This window comes from Lissotriton vulgaris, chromosome 5, assembly GCF_964263255.1.
Source record: "Lissotriton vulgaris chromosome 5, aLisVul1.2, whole genome shotgun sequence".
Lineage (NCBI taxonomy): Eukaryota > Metazoa > Chordata > Amphibia > Caudata > Salamandridae > Lissotriton > Lissotriton vulgaris.
The window spans coordinates 116,117,076-116,131,902 of record NC_141693.1 but is presented as its reverse complement, the minus strand read 5'-3'; the positions used below and the strand labels follow the sequence as shown (position 1 = coordinate 116,131,902).

Genomic DNA, 14,827 nt, shown 5'->3' with positions numbered 1-14,827 from the left:
ATAACGTTCCCTTTAAAAGCCTTCAAAATCCTCCTCTTCGTCATCTGATCTCATAAGTAAGTCAATGAGATCTTGTGGTACATCTGTAAGGCAGTCATCGTATGGATCTTGTACCAATTCCGTATCAGATGATGTGGTCTCTTCTTCGGCATCCTCTTCACCTTCCCACAGATAGTCGTCCTCCATACCATCTAATGAATTCGATATGCCACACTTCTTGAAAGACTTTATGACTGTTTCTGCATCGATGTCGTTCCAGGCCTTTATGACAAAGTTGCACAAAACATCCAACTGTGGCGCACGCATGTTTCCTCCTTTTGTGAATGTTTTTTCACCGCTAACCATCCACTCATTCCACTGTTCTCGGATGCGATCTTTAAATGGCTTGTTTAGGCACACATCCAGTGGCTGCACCAACGATGTCAGTCCTCCAGGTATAACAGCAGCATCCGTTTTTAGTCTTGCCAGCCTTTGCTTGGTGCTGGGAGTTAAATGAGCCCTGAACATATCCCACACCAGTAGACTACGCCTTTGTAGAAGTCCACCTGGTCGCCTGCTCCATACGTTATCAAGCCATAGCTTTACCCCTTCTTCATCCATCCATCCTTTCTCATTCACATGCACAAAACAACCAACAGGAAACTTGAGTTTCGGCATTGTTTTTCTTTTGAAAATAACCATTGGCCTCAGTTTGCCACCATCAGCTGTGCATGCAAGTACCACAGTGAAACTGGACTTCTCATGTCCTGTTGTTTTTATTAAAATTGTCTTTTCGCCTTTTTGATGGACAGTTTTGTTGGCAATCATATCAAAATTCATCGGAGTTTCATCCATGTTTCCGATGCTACTTAGCGCATACACATGTTCATTGCGCAGCCTAATGACGTAGCGATGGAAGCTATGCATTTTGGCATCAAGATCCGCAGGTAATTTCTGGGCAATTTTTGTCTTTTGCCGCAATACCAGATTATGCCTTCCCAAGAATCTGGTACACCAGGACACAGTGGCCTTAAATCTGTGGCTGAGATCGGGATTAGATTTGGCCCACTGAAGTGCAACCAATCGGATTTTATTTCGGGTCACGACATACCCGCTTTGCCGATGCTCGGCCACCATGTCTGCTACATGCTTTTCCAGTTCTGGCCAATGTGGGGTGCCTCTTCTTAGTGCACACTTGCCCCTTGGCATACTCCGCAATGCTTGCTCATTTGCTCTCCAGGCCCGAACCATCTTCTCTGTCACTCCATATTGCCTAGCAGCAGCACAGTTATTATGTTCCGTGGCAAAAGCCACAACTTTGAGTTTGTAGCTGGCTTCATATTTCCTTCTCCTTGCCACTGCTGGAGCCTTGCTGAGTTCTAGACTGCCAGCCATTTGCTCTGGATGCGCTGCTGGAGCCTTGCCGGGTTCTTCGCTGTCTGCCATTTGCACGGAATGTGCTGCTGGAGCCTTGCCGGGTTCTTGACTGTCAGTCATTTGCACTCGATGTACGGTACTGGTGCTGTACAGTATGGACAGGTGCAGAGACTGTCTTCAACACCACACGTACGGTACGGCAAATACGCTATCTGGTCACGAGACTGCCTTTCCTCTTAGCAACAACCAGCCAATCACGGCAAGTGCTCTACTGCCTTCGGGAACATTCGGGAACATTGTACAGTCCCCTTTCTATGCCACGCCCATGCCAAGGGGAGAGGTGAGCGTGCCAAAACGTGCCAAACGTGCCAAACGTGTCAACACACTGGGCGCTGCCATCTTCGGCGCTGGCTGCCCATTACCATGTACCGTGTTTCGGACGTCCTGCTGCCTCGTCCTGCTGCCTCATCTGCCTGGGGATGTGCAAGCGGTTGGAGGCGCGTGTACAGCGGCAGCGGCAGTCGAGGTAAGACTCATGGCGCCATTTGCTCGCTTGTGAACGGTTTGACACCTTCGAGTGAAGTCCTTGCTATGAAAAAAACGCTCGCTTTCGATACTTCATGGCGCGGGGCCTGGGTGTGGACGTTGCCAAGGTCGGTGGCTGTATTTTTTGACATAAGGTGTGTTGTTTCTTGTTATTTCCTATTGTGAAGCGGTCTGACACCTTCGAGTGAAGTCCTCGCTATGACAAAAACACGCTCGCTTTCGATACTTGCACAATTCATGGCGCAGGGCCTGGGTGTGGACGTTGCCAGGGTCGGTGGCTGTATTTTTGGACGTTGCCAGGGTCGGTGGCTGTATTTTTTAACATAAGGTGTGTTGTTTCTTGTTATTTCGTATTGTGAAGCGGTCTGACACCTTCGAGTGAAGTCCTCGCTATGAAAAAGAGCATGAAAAAATACCATAAAATTTTGTACCCGGCGTATAAGACGACCCCCGACTTTCCAGAAAATTTTAAGGGGTTAAAAGGTCGTCTTATACGCCGGAAAATACGGTATGTTAACTATGAATTAGGATTCCTTCTGCACTGTGGAGACTTCTGTGCCTACTATGCAGCAATGTCTTCACAGATGTAAATCAACAACACCTATTCCTCACTCTCTTTGAGATTTGAGCTCCTGCCACAATTCTGAGAATCCACCTCCCTCTTCCTGGAAATTATAAAAGAATACTTTCCATTATTGAAACCTTGTTTAGCTGTCCTTTGGAATATGAATGTCCCACGAACACAAAAACTCATTTCCATTAAGTAAACAATGTCTCCTCTTCCAACCTGCTAACACCGTCAGCAAACTAGCAGTTTGTTGCCTTTTTATACTTTTAATACATGTCTCCGTTTCCCTGCACAGCCTCTTTTTAGTTCTATTTTATTCGCAGGTGCATTCATATACTATTTACACACATTAACCATGTTTCTGTATCAATGAATTTTTTAATTCTTCACAACATAGATAGTCTTCAAAGGAAGCATGCTTATCAACATGTATGCCTTGCTAAACATGTAGCCCCACATACATTTGATGTGTCTCGTGAGCCATGTCTATTATATATCCAGCCACGAATGAGTCTTTCAGTCACTTACTGAAGAGCAGTGAAGTAAGTGTGGTGTGTCACTGTCTTAACACCTCAGCAGGCTTCGAAAAGACTTGAATAAAAACTGGGTTTATCATTGCACATTGTCAAAAAATGATTTATGTCTTTATTTATTCATCTGTGTTGTAAAACCCGCCATGTCGCACATCTGAATGTGATATCACTCACAGAGCACTTTGTTCCCCTCTCCACCATGCTGGATGATGACGTTGACCACCGTTGCTTGTTTTATAGTTACTTGCTTGTTGATGTGTGTTGTGCCTAAAAGCTGGATCCCTGGCACTTGTTGAGCATAACAAACAAACAATAAATAAATCCATTTCAACTGCCCATCATGCAGCGCTCAATTACATCCAATCACAACACATGCTCCAGACTCACTCAGCAGAACAAGGTATGAAATCTGTTGCGCAAATAGTGATCGGATCTGCCATATAATCGCCCAGTGGCGACTCGTCCGCTAAGGCGGAGGAGCATTGCCCCACTACCTCGGAGCAGCACAAGAAAGGAAAAAATAGACTGATAATAACGTAATGTTATTATTATTTTATTTTGTCCTCCTGCAGCGGCAGCTTTACGTGAGGGGCGAGGTGAAACTTCAGGAGCGGAGTTGTAGAACACTCATAGGTGCGCAATTACTGTTTGCCCGGCCTTCTCGGTCAGCCCAAAACTGTCATGCGCACTTTCCCTGTTCTCCATGCAGGCTGCATTACAGCCTTTGTGGAGAACATTCCCACCCCTCCAGCCCCTGGCTGAGCGGCGTGTCACGGTGCTCAGACCAATCACCACGCTGCATTGCAGCGTGGTGATGGGCTGCAGGGAGCATGGGTGCCCTGGTGCTTCCTGCTTCCTGATTCTCCCAAGAAACGAGGAAGAGGACGCAGGAGAGGTGGTGGCATGCGGCCAGTCAACTGACCAGGAGTTAAGAGGGTTTCTTTTAACCCTATCCCCCCCACCTCACCCCGCCCCACTGCAGCTTCCAGGTAGCAGCCGCGACTGTAATCGCCTATGACTGAAGTCCCCATAGCACTTAGCAGCCAGGGCATATATCTAGTTCACATATTCCCATACGTAGGAACACAGCACAGAAACTGCGCTTATTAAGGCGACCAAAGAGATCAGAGTGGTGATGGATGGAGGAGGCACAGCTGCTCTTGTGCTCCTCGATCTATCAGCCGCTTTTGATACGGTGGACCATGCTCTCTTACAACATCGGCTGAAAAAGTTGGGAGTGGACGGAATGACGCTGGCTCTTCTGTCCTCTTTTCTAACGGATCTGAGATCAACGGTATCACTCAACGGTTTCAATTCGGCCCCTTACATTCTACCATGTGGAGTCCCCCAGGGCAGTTCGTTGAGACCCTCCTTGTTCAACATTTAAGTCTCCCAACTGGCCCCATTGATCCGAAAATTTGGATTTAGTTTGACATTCTATGCCGATGACACCCCTATTGTGGTAGCGGCTTATCAACATCAAACCTCTCCTTTTCAGCAGTTTCAAAATTGCATGAGTGGTTGACTGCTCATTGCCTCAAACTTAATTCAGATAAAACTGAAGTTTTGCTTTTTGGCAATATGCAGCCTTCCTGGAGCAATCTATGGTGGCCGGGAGAGATGGATGCCCCCCCCCCAAACCTGTGGCAAAAGTAAAGAATTTAGGGGTAGTGATTGACAATAGACTAACGCTTTGTCAACAGACTAATGCCATTGTATCTGCCTCATACCTTCTTATAAAGAAAATAAGGAAGATTCTTCCTTATATTCCAGCAGACACTAAGAAAACAGTAGTCACATCTCTTATCCAATCCAAATTGGACTACTGTAATGGGCTGTATCTGAACGCCCAGAAGCAGTGTCTAAAGAAGCTCCAGATGGTGCAAAACTCAGCAGCACGTTTACTGCTTAATCTTCCCAGGCATAAAACGGTTTCCAACGAAATCCGTAATCTCCATTGGCTGCCGGTACCAGCACATTAAATTTAAGGCGTTGTGTCTTGCCTATAAGGCATTAAATCACTCTGGTCCGGTGTTTTTACAGAATCTTTTTGCTTGGTACCAACCTACTAGACCTCGGTCAACAGGTGCTAAACTTCTGCCAGTGCCTAGAATTCGGACCTCACACTGGGGTGGCCATGGCTTTTACTACGGGACATCCAAACTCTGGAATCCTCTTCCATTTAAGCTTAGGAACGCTAGTTCGCTAACTGGCTTCAGGAGAAATTTGAAAACCTGGCTGTTCCGGGGCTAGGCGTACATCAGGTTATTGTCGTCCTCAGTGCCAAGACACCATTAGGTATTTGTGCGCTTTTATACATTTTATTAACATAACATTTTATTAACATAACATACTGCTTCCCAGCTCAAGAGGTCACAATAGCCCAGTTCGACACACACATGTACAAAATAATGCATCAAAACCTTATATGTGCCAGGTCTTCATTATCACAGCAACATATCCATATCTTCAGACTAGTATACATGTCTTAGACATTCAGAACACGTTAGCCTACATTCCTGGGACTCGCACAATATTGCATTGTAGGTTCGCTTCCACATGTAAAATGTATCATACCACTTTTTCAATGTATTTTATTGTCTCTTTACTTAAATAATCAACTACTGTGCAATTATGTAAGGTTTACACTAATTCATAAATCATAATTCACTCCATCCGGACACTTCTCATCCAAAAGAATTCATTAGATGGACCCCTGGCGTCCCCGTATATAGCATCAAAGCCATATGGTGGCTAAGACTTACCATCCTACCAGCTTGCTCATGCCCACACATTTTAGCTTGACCCTACACCAACAGGACACATTAGACACCCCTGATCACCATCATGTTCAGAACAACAAACCAAACCCATATTTGTTTATTAGCTGCCACCTCAACAGAAAACACATATTTAGGAATACACTACACTAATAGAACGCATTAGGCAGTCCACGCCATCATGCTCACAGCACAGCACTAAAACCATACAGTTGTTTAAGTGTTGTAACTTCAAAAGTACATCCACTCCCCCTCACCAACGTTCATAGCTTTGATTTTCTGGATAACTTGTCTGAAACATGCACTCATGGCCAACACTGAATCTGGTTCTAAACACACCAGCCTCCTTGGGCCGAGCAATAGACATCCATCACCCCATTGGACCAGAATTCATGGACGCAGGCTCAATGGTTGAGACCTTTAAAGTCTGGCAGGCAGCCTCCTGGTCCATCAAGTCGGCAAAGGATGCAGACTCTGCTCCACTGATGGAGACCACACCTGAGATTGAGAGATCCTGCTAGCACTAGCAGGGAGGGGATCTCAGAACCTTCAGGGGAGTGACTGCTGCGACAGCTGTATTGAAGGCACTGATCTTTTACCAGTGGGCACTATGTTTGATGCAACCCCCCCAAGAAAGTTTTTTTTGTGTGTTTTCTGAAAACAGCTGTCAAAGCTGGAGTTTGTTTTCAGAAATCCCAAAAGTAATGGCCCTTCTAAGCGGGGGAGGGTGGGAGAAAAAGAGAGAGAGAGAGAGAGAGAGGGGGGAGAGAGAGGGAGAGAGACCCATTATGTGCTTTCCCTACACAGGGTAGTCATGCCACACACAGCAAAAGGAAAGTGGCTGACATTCACCCTGCCCTAGATAGGGCTGGGTTTGCCCCGCTGTAGTCTGCTGACTTAGTGACCTCCAGGTCAAATGTTGATGCCAGTGAAGCCTGCTAAGACCTAGGGGCAGATTTACAACTTCTGGCGCATCTCTGCTAATCAGCAGGGATGCGCCAGAAGAGTTGCGTTGCATCTGCCCACCCGTGCACCACCACTGATGCGCCGCCTTTACAACGCGGCGCACCATGGCGAACGGATGGGCAGATGCGTGTTGCATCCCCTGTCAGAAAGGCGGCGCATTGCTGGTGTTGCGTCGCAACCGCGATGCAGCTCCAGCAAGGCTCGGGGGTGCACTATCCCTAACATGCTGCGTCAATCCTTACGCCTGCTTCAAGCAGGCGCAGGGTTTTGACGCAGCATGGCCTTAAAAGTGACTGAGTAAAATCTTGTAGATTTCACTCAGCCACTTTAAGGGGGCATTCCTGAGCCAGAACGCTCCCCCCCCCCTGCACCGGAACACCTACATGTGGCGCAGAGCTTTACAACATGACGCATCTGCCAGATGCGTCACATTGTAACTACCCTGCAGCATGGCGCTGGCTTTGCGCCGCCGCTGCGTCACAAAAGTGACTCAAGGGCGGCGTAAAAGAGGCGCAAGGGGCTTGTAAATCTGCCCCTAAGTGCTTACCACAACTTCAAGCAGAGCGAGAGAAATGCAAAGTTTGGCGGGGGAGGGCAGTAGTGCTTATTTACACTAGTGCTTCCTCACACCAAACTCTACATGCCCCCTTAGTCCTTTAGCACACGCACACTTGTACATAATGCACGACTCAAATCTGTGACACGATTGGACACACCCTTCCCTACCTCCGCCTCAAGTTAAGCAGTGCCTGCCACCCATCTCCCCGCCCTGATGCGCTCGCTCCTTCCGTGGTACTGAAATACCACTGGAAATGGAATAGATACAAAGGAAATAAAACCTCCGGCCGCAATGCATTGCTCCAGGAAACTCATTTCGGCAATGTGAAGTAAATATAGCCTCCGTCTGACCCCCCCACTCCGGGAGCGTCTGGGAAACGCCGCGTGAGGTAGGCGAGGTTTGAGAAGAGCTGACGCGGCTGCGCTGAGGTCAGAGGTCACAACCGCGGCGGATTCATTACTACCGCCGCTGACAGTCCGGATACAGGGTACTAAAGAGGATGCTCAGTTAAAGTCCGTGTTGTGTTTCCATGTTATAAACCTGATGCAAATTAAATGCACTCCATGTTGGTTGTTACAATTGCGCTAATCCATAACGGAAACCTCTTAAACATATTTTGTTCCTAATGCTCACCACGTACCCTTTCTAGTAATTAGGGGGGCAGGGGTCCAATTTTCACCCCCCTCCCCCGTCCTCATCCTCCCCCTGTGAATCCCCATAAATTCCGATTTCCTGTTTCCATTTTTCTCGACTTCCTGTGAACTCAGAGAGCGGCTGGAGTTTTTGATCCAACTACGAAGATCACAATGTACTTTTTTCAAGCTGTTGTTAGGTTTTCTGTTTTCAGCAGCCAAAGAACTCGTGATGATTTCACCCAAATGCCCTTTCTCCACCAAGCCTGTACCATCATCATCAATTCCATATTACAATCATATTTTCATAAGAATGAGGGTAGATCAGAGAAAGACAATCAACATGCAACCAGCAGCTAGAGAAGGGCGCCCCTTGGCAGCGTTTCTGGATCACCTACTCCAAACCATCTCCCCAGGAAGTCTAACCATCACCCCAGGAAGTCCAACCTGCTTCCCTCGGTGTGTCCCAAGTGGCAAGGCAAGGGTGCCCTGGGCTTTTGTACAGGCAAGGAAGCCTGGCCCCCTGACACCTGGCCGAGTAGTAAACTACATCAACAATCATGATTCAGGGTACCCTTCTGGCCTCCGGACCCACTCAACCTACTGCACCATTGATAGCTGCACACTGGGCTGATACCTTCCAAGACCCGTCCCTACCTGCACCCAATCTGCCCATTGCCAAAGTTAATTCCTCAGTGCTTCCCTTGAAAATAACCCCTCCAATGCACGTTACCTGGGACTTGCACCTGCACAGGAGGGCCGCCACACCATTTTCTGCTACAGGATGTCCGGCACACAACATCCTGCGGCAGAAAATCTGAAAAAGCTTAACTTTGCTTGAGGTTCAATCGGGGACTTTAGCCACATTTGATAAGGCTGACGATTCCAGCCTCCACCAACCCTTACTCTCCGTCAACCATAACAAGCATTTACAATGCAATGGTCTCGGCATTATTAAAGGTAGAGCTATTGGCATTGCTCATGACTTTTTATTTTTTATTTTCAATCATAAATAAATGGCATTGTCATTTACATTGCCAATAGGTCATGCATTTGCGAGCGATTAAGCTATTGGCATTGTAAATGACAATGCCATTTATTTAACAATTAAGCTATTGGCAATGTAAATGACAATGCCATTTATTTATGATTTAAAAAAAAAGTCATAAGCAATGCCAATAGCTCTACCTTTAATAATGCCGAGACCATTGCATTTTAAATACTGAGTAAGCAATATAGACCAAGGTTGGTGACCAGTTAATTGGAAGGGCTGTCTGCTTCAGAGATTAGTTCTGAGATTGTCTTGCTTATATACTTGATAATTAACGACGACTGCCATCTGTAAGTATGAAGTTGAGTGTTGGGACAGTTCCTTAGTTGTCTGTTTTAATATTTCTTTTGTCACAAGTAGTTGGTGAACCGTGAGTTGGCTTGTGACTAGTCTGCTTTCAATGTGATATGAAATGGGTGTAGACAAACCATTTACAGGTCTGATGAACTAAGGTTTCTTTGTTGAACAATGAGGTGAGGTTGAGGTTACCAGGGAATCTTCAGAGAACAATAACTCGGATACCACCTGTACATATGAAAAGAAAATTATTATTGGGTCCTTTTCAGCCTGGGGCAGCCTATTTTATGTTTTTTGGCCCTCAGGCGCAGTGAAGTGTACCTAGAGGGGGACTAGCACAAGTGTACTGGGACACAGGAGCCATTCCTGGGACCTGAGGAGTGTATTTTACACTGATGACTCACCCAGGTGGAACCATAGCAACCTAAGCAAACAGAAGGGACTCGTACTCGAAGTACAGGGGTGGACCATTAAGAGGGATGATGCTCATTGGGTTAATCTCTACTACTAGGAATGTCCTGCTTATGTGAACACACACAAACACACTTTCTCTTCTATATTTATCTCTCCCTCCCTCTTTTACTTTCTCCCTCTCTTGCACTGTCTTTTTTCCTCTTCTCTGGTTCCTTCAGTCCAATCTCTTTCTCTCAATAGGTCTTCTTAAAAATCTATTCGGCGTGGTTTCACTGAAGAGTGCCATAGAGAACCGATACACTTCACTACGAGGGGTACAGACAAAGGCTCTGACTCAGAATTCCTAAGTATACTGATACCAAGTAGGCATTCACCTGTAGTCCACTGAGGAGGGTACACCCTGGGGATAAAAATAACATATTTCTGCTTGTTAGCACGTTATAGCTGGCTACTGTTTTGAAAAGGAAATGTAAAAGGGATAATTGCACAATCACACAACACGGGTAGGTAGATCTGGATTTTATTCCTTGTAAATTGCCTGTCTCCAGTGAGAGGGATTGTATCCTAAAACTGATAACAAAATTGGTTTTCTACAGATCCTACCATTCATTCCAAGGAGGTTTATAATGTTTACAGGTTTGGCCATAATAGAGAAGATACACTGCAAAACATGTAAAGCCATCCTGATACATTACTTCCTATCTTACGCATCTTCACTAACTGTGGAACTCATAAATATTTGCTGTTAAAATGGATTTCTATAAAATGAATATATTGTGCATTTCCCACTTTGTCAGCACTACTGTTCAATGTGTTAAACGCTTGCCACTGGCATCTGCTGTGATCTGCAGGTCACATGCTCTATACCCACTAAAGCTATTCACAGCCTTCCATCATTCAAAGTCCAGAAAACCCAATACCAGTAGGTTGGGTAACATCTACGTTATTTACACCACTAGAAATAAAGAAAACTGTGGTGTCAGGCGTGGTAAATAATAAACTATTGTTATATATGCTTCTGCAGGCCCCTGCAGCACTTCAATAACGATTGGTTCGGGTACACTGTAGAAGATGCTATAATATACACGTAAATATATGGGTGGACTGATTGGCTGCCCAACTATATTACAAATGCAATAGTGCGATGCAAATGATAGAAAAAGACAGTAGACATGCTTCCTGGGAACATACATGTTTGGTTGTGAGTGACCTGTATAGCCGGTTTACATTTTAAATAAGATGAAAAACGGGAATGGTTACAAAGAGGTAACTACCATCTAAAAGAACCCCTGAAACGTGATCTTTCCGCCTGCCCACACTCTGCAAGAGTTTTCCAGTTCATGCCAGCCCTGAAAACGACTGCGCTATCCAAGATGGAGTCTGAAATACACGTTGTTGGATGCATCTGGCCACTCACAGGACTTCTCAAGATAAAAAAAACTTTTAATTTACACTTCGGCAACAAATACTCTAGGTAAAACGAAACTTCAAAACAAAGTACACAAGGAAACCGGACACCAAGGGCAGATGTGGCTTGCGAGATCGGCGAGGGCACATGCGAAAGTAAACCAGGATGTGGACGCAACACGCAGGGTGGTAAAAGTTGGGGAAGAAGCAACACTAAGGGCAGGGTGAGGGAAGTAACAATGGGGGAGAGGAGGGTGCGGTTGGGGGAAGCAGGTCCCTGAAGAGACGAGCACACAGGGGACGGGTTGGTGCAGGCTAGACTGCGGGGGGAAATGGCGGACAACTTACCGGCTGTTTGAGGAGGCGGCGGCTCCTCTTTGCCGCGGGCAGGGCTGCTGGGCTTCTCCGGTCGGCGGCGGCTGGGGACGGGCTAAATGGCGGACAACTTACCGGCTGTCTGAGGAGGCGGCGGCTCCTCTTTGCCGCGGGCAGGGCTGCTGGGCTTCTCCGGTCGGCGGCGGCTGGGGACGGGCTTCTTCTCTTTGCCGAGCAGGAGCACGGGGAGACCTCCCGTCCGCGAGTTAGGGTCTCAGGGCGGCCCCAGAAGTGCGGGTCCAGCGGCGGGTCAGCGAAGCAGGCTCTGTGGTTTCAGCGAAGTCAGCAGGAGAGCCCAATGGTCCCTGAAGAGACGAGCTCACAGGGAACGGGTTGGTGCAGGCTAGACTGCGGGGGAAAATGGCGGACTCGAGCTTCCGATATTTTTTCGAATTTGGGGGCGTGGTTTTGCTGTCCCGAGTGACGGACTACGTCACGAGCTAAAGAACAGCAAAAATGACGCCCCCAAATCCGAAAAGGACGGGGCTACATCGGAGTGATGGATCTCTCCTCCAATGGCTGGCCTCCGTTTAGGAAGCCAGCCAATGAAGGAGAGAGGGGGCACGGAGGCGGGACATTCACCGCTACTCAGACTCATTAAATCTCCGGCCTAAGACTGCGCAAGCGCAGCCTTTTAGGCCTTCGACCTAAAAAACCTGGCACCTGAGGTCCAAATACCTGAACCTATTTACCATTCACCTGAGCTGTTACAGGATATTTACTGGGAAGAGTTTGTGTCTGTCTGTACAACACAACGCTGTCTTGGCTGACACGGGTTAGGCGCTTGGCCATAACCCTCGAGCCCTCCCATCCTGCCTGCAGAGTCCCATAGGGAAAGCCAATGCGTCAGGGTAAAAGGCAGAATATCCATCTCCCACTGTGGAGCACAACTGTATGGAATAGCCATGCCCCACAAACGCAGCAGCCACACTTGTAAACCTGAATCCTGGGCACACGTATATAAGGTACAAATACATTTCATAAACGTAAGTCCATTTGAGAATTATAATATTAAAGTCCACAGAAGAGTTGTTTCATGATTCTTTTATTCTTATCACATTAAAAAGCAACCAGCCAAAGCAACCAGCCAACACGTGTTTCGTCTAGGAAAATACTCCCACGACTTCTTCAGGGCTGTGTAGAATTGTGCAGAGACTCGTAAATCCCAAAGCCGGTGATAATTCCAACCCGGCTGGAAAGTAGAGTACAGTTATATTAATCAGGTGTGATCAGGTACATGGACATCTGTATTCTTAGTAATGGAGCAATGTATTCGAGATGCCAGTGATAATTCCAACCCGGCAGGTCTAAACCGCAAGGTAAGTTAATGCACAAATATGTATTCCAATCTAGGAATATGTTTCTTTATTTATAAGCTGCCGCGGGTGAGAACACAGGTGCGTGTTTGGCAATTGCAATTATTGAAGCTCTGCAAAGCGTCTTCCCGCGGCCTGCATCGGTTCTATTCCGTGCCCCACAAACGCAGCAGCCACACTTACTATGACAAGGGGACAGTTGAATATTCCCACCAGCCAAAGAGACCTTCCATTGGGTAAATCCACCTTTTCCACTTTAAAGCCCATCAACTTGCTCTTGTCATCAAAATTACTCCTAGGAAAATTTCAGCTCTATGGCTCATACCACAGTTATGTTGGATCTTCTGCTGGCCCCTCAGTACCACAGTTTCACCATCGCTTCATATATTGACTTGTACACTCATGAGCCACATGAGCAATGGTGTCTCTCTCCCCTGTGCAACTGCTTTTCTTCCCATCCTAAGTGCCCTCAGTTGACGTCACACCACTGTACAAAAACCCAAATTGGTAAATAAAATGAAATAAGAGTGGCACTTTTGCTGCCACCATTCCTGTCTATAGGTAGCCTTAAAATTACCACCAGCTATGTCTAAGGTCAATCCCCGAATATGAGGCTATGCCTTAAATATTTATTCATTAACATTAGTATTGTGCTAAGTGCTTTTGGATTTCCATTTGGAAAAAAACACTTTCACAGAAGGAAAGGAGAAAGGTGGCACAGAATCAGTTGGTTCCAAAGGTGTTAGAATATGTAAGTTTTTCTGACCTTCAGGCATCTGATTTTGATGGTTCGTGCATTGGAAGGAACACGCAGTGGCATGATCGTTGGGTTTGGTCTTCTTTATCCCCAAAGCCTTGGCATCTCATCTTCCATAGAGAAAGCAGCTCTGGGGACTCTGACCTCAGTCAGTTAATGTGTTAGTAGAGTTGGGTTCCTGCTTTCGGTAGGTTGTCCTGGGTATGACCGTTTAAGGCAAAGACCTCTGAAATTTGAAAGTTCTATGACCAGCATGAAGAGTATGGATTTCATGGCCATAGCGTTGTGGGTGGAGCAATGAAGATGTAATCTGGTAGCTGCCCTGTGGAGGTGATTTAGTGGTTAATTTATACTGGCAGGTGTTGATGGCAGGCAACAGCAGCCATTTTTGGGGACGAGACTTATTTTTCATCATCTGACTTTGACCCAACACAGATCTTGGGCGTAATTGCACAGACGGAGAATGGCAAAGTATCTTAGCTTATCCCACTCTTGTGTTCCGAAATGCCAATTTTAAGCTAATAAAGTTCTATATCCAACACAGAGCATATTTAACTCCCAATGACTTCAATCGCCGTTGGCTCTGGAAGCAAGATGGTTCCTCCGGTGCCTGTTTCTCCTCTGATCAAGTTTGCCAGGTACTCTGGTTGGGATGATCTATGGAAAAACAAGATATGATTATCCTCAGCCTATTGCAGCAGAGGAAAAAAGAATAGAAGCGGAGGAGAAAGCAAAGCATGAGGAGGCAGAGCAAATTGCAAAAGAAATTGCAGCTGCCAATGAAGACACCATATTGAAATGAAACAGTACCTCCTCTTTTTCATCTGCGGCTCCTCTGAATGGTTAACATCTTTATTTGCAATATGGTTTATTTGCAGTGTCTAGTCATCCATCAGTTTATAGCTGAATTCATAAATCTGATTTATTTTGGGAATTGACAGCATTTCTAGGACATTAAATAAACATTGAAAATTAAAAATATATATATATATATATATATTTCACTCCCAATAAAAGAAATTGCTATTTTCATCGTACTGATGGCGCCTGCCCTCACTGTTTTGCCCTGACGTGGAGCTACTTCTCATGCTCTGGTGCTGTCCGTCGCTGACTGACTACTGGAGGGATGTCACTACGAACTTATCACACTGAACGGGCACCACTGTCGTCTACACCTGGGAGGTGTGCATAATGGCTCTCGATCAGGGGCCAAAGAAGCACAGAGGGTGATACGGTTTGCAGAGCTAGCTCTTATCCTAGCAAAACATCT

At 46.3% G+C, this 14,827-nt stretch overlaps 1 pseudogene; it reads left to right on the top strand.

Moving 5' to 3' along the window:
• The first annotated feature begins 14,130 nt into the window (after nt 1-14,130).
• Nucleotides 14,131-14,511, top strand: LOC147710339 (ATP synthase F(0) complex subunit e, mitochondrial pseudogene; annotated as a pseudogene).
• Nucleotides 14,512-14,827: the final 316 nt, after the last annotated feature.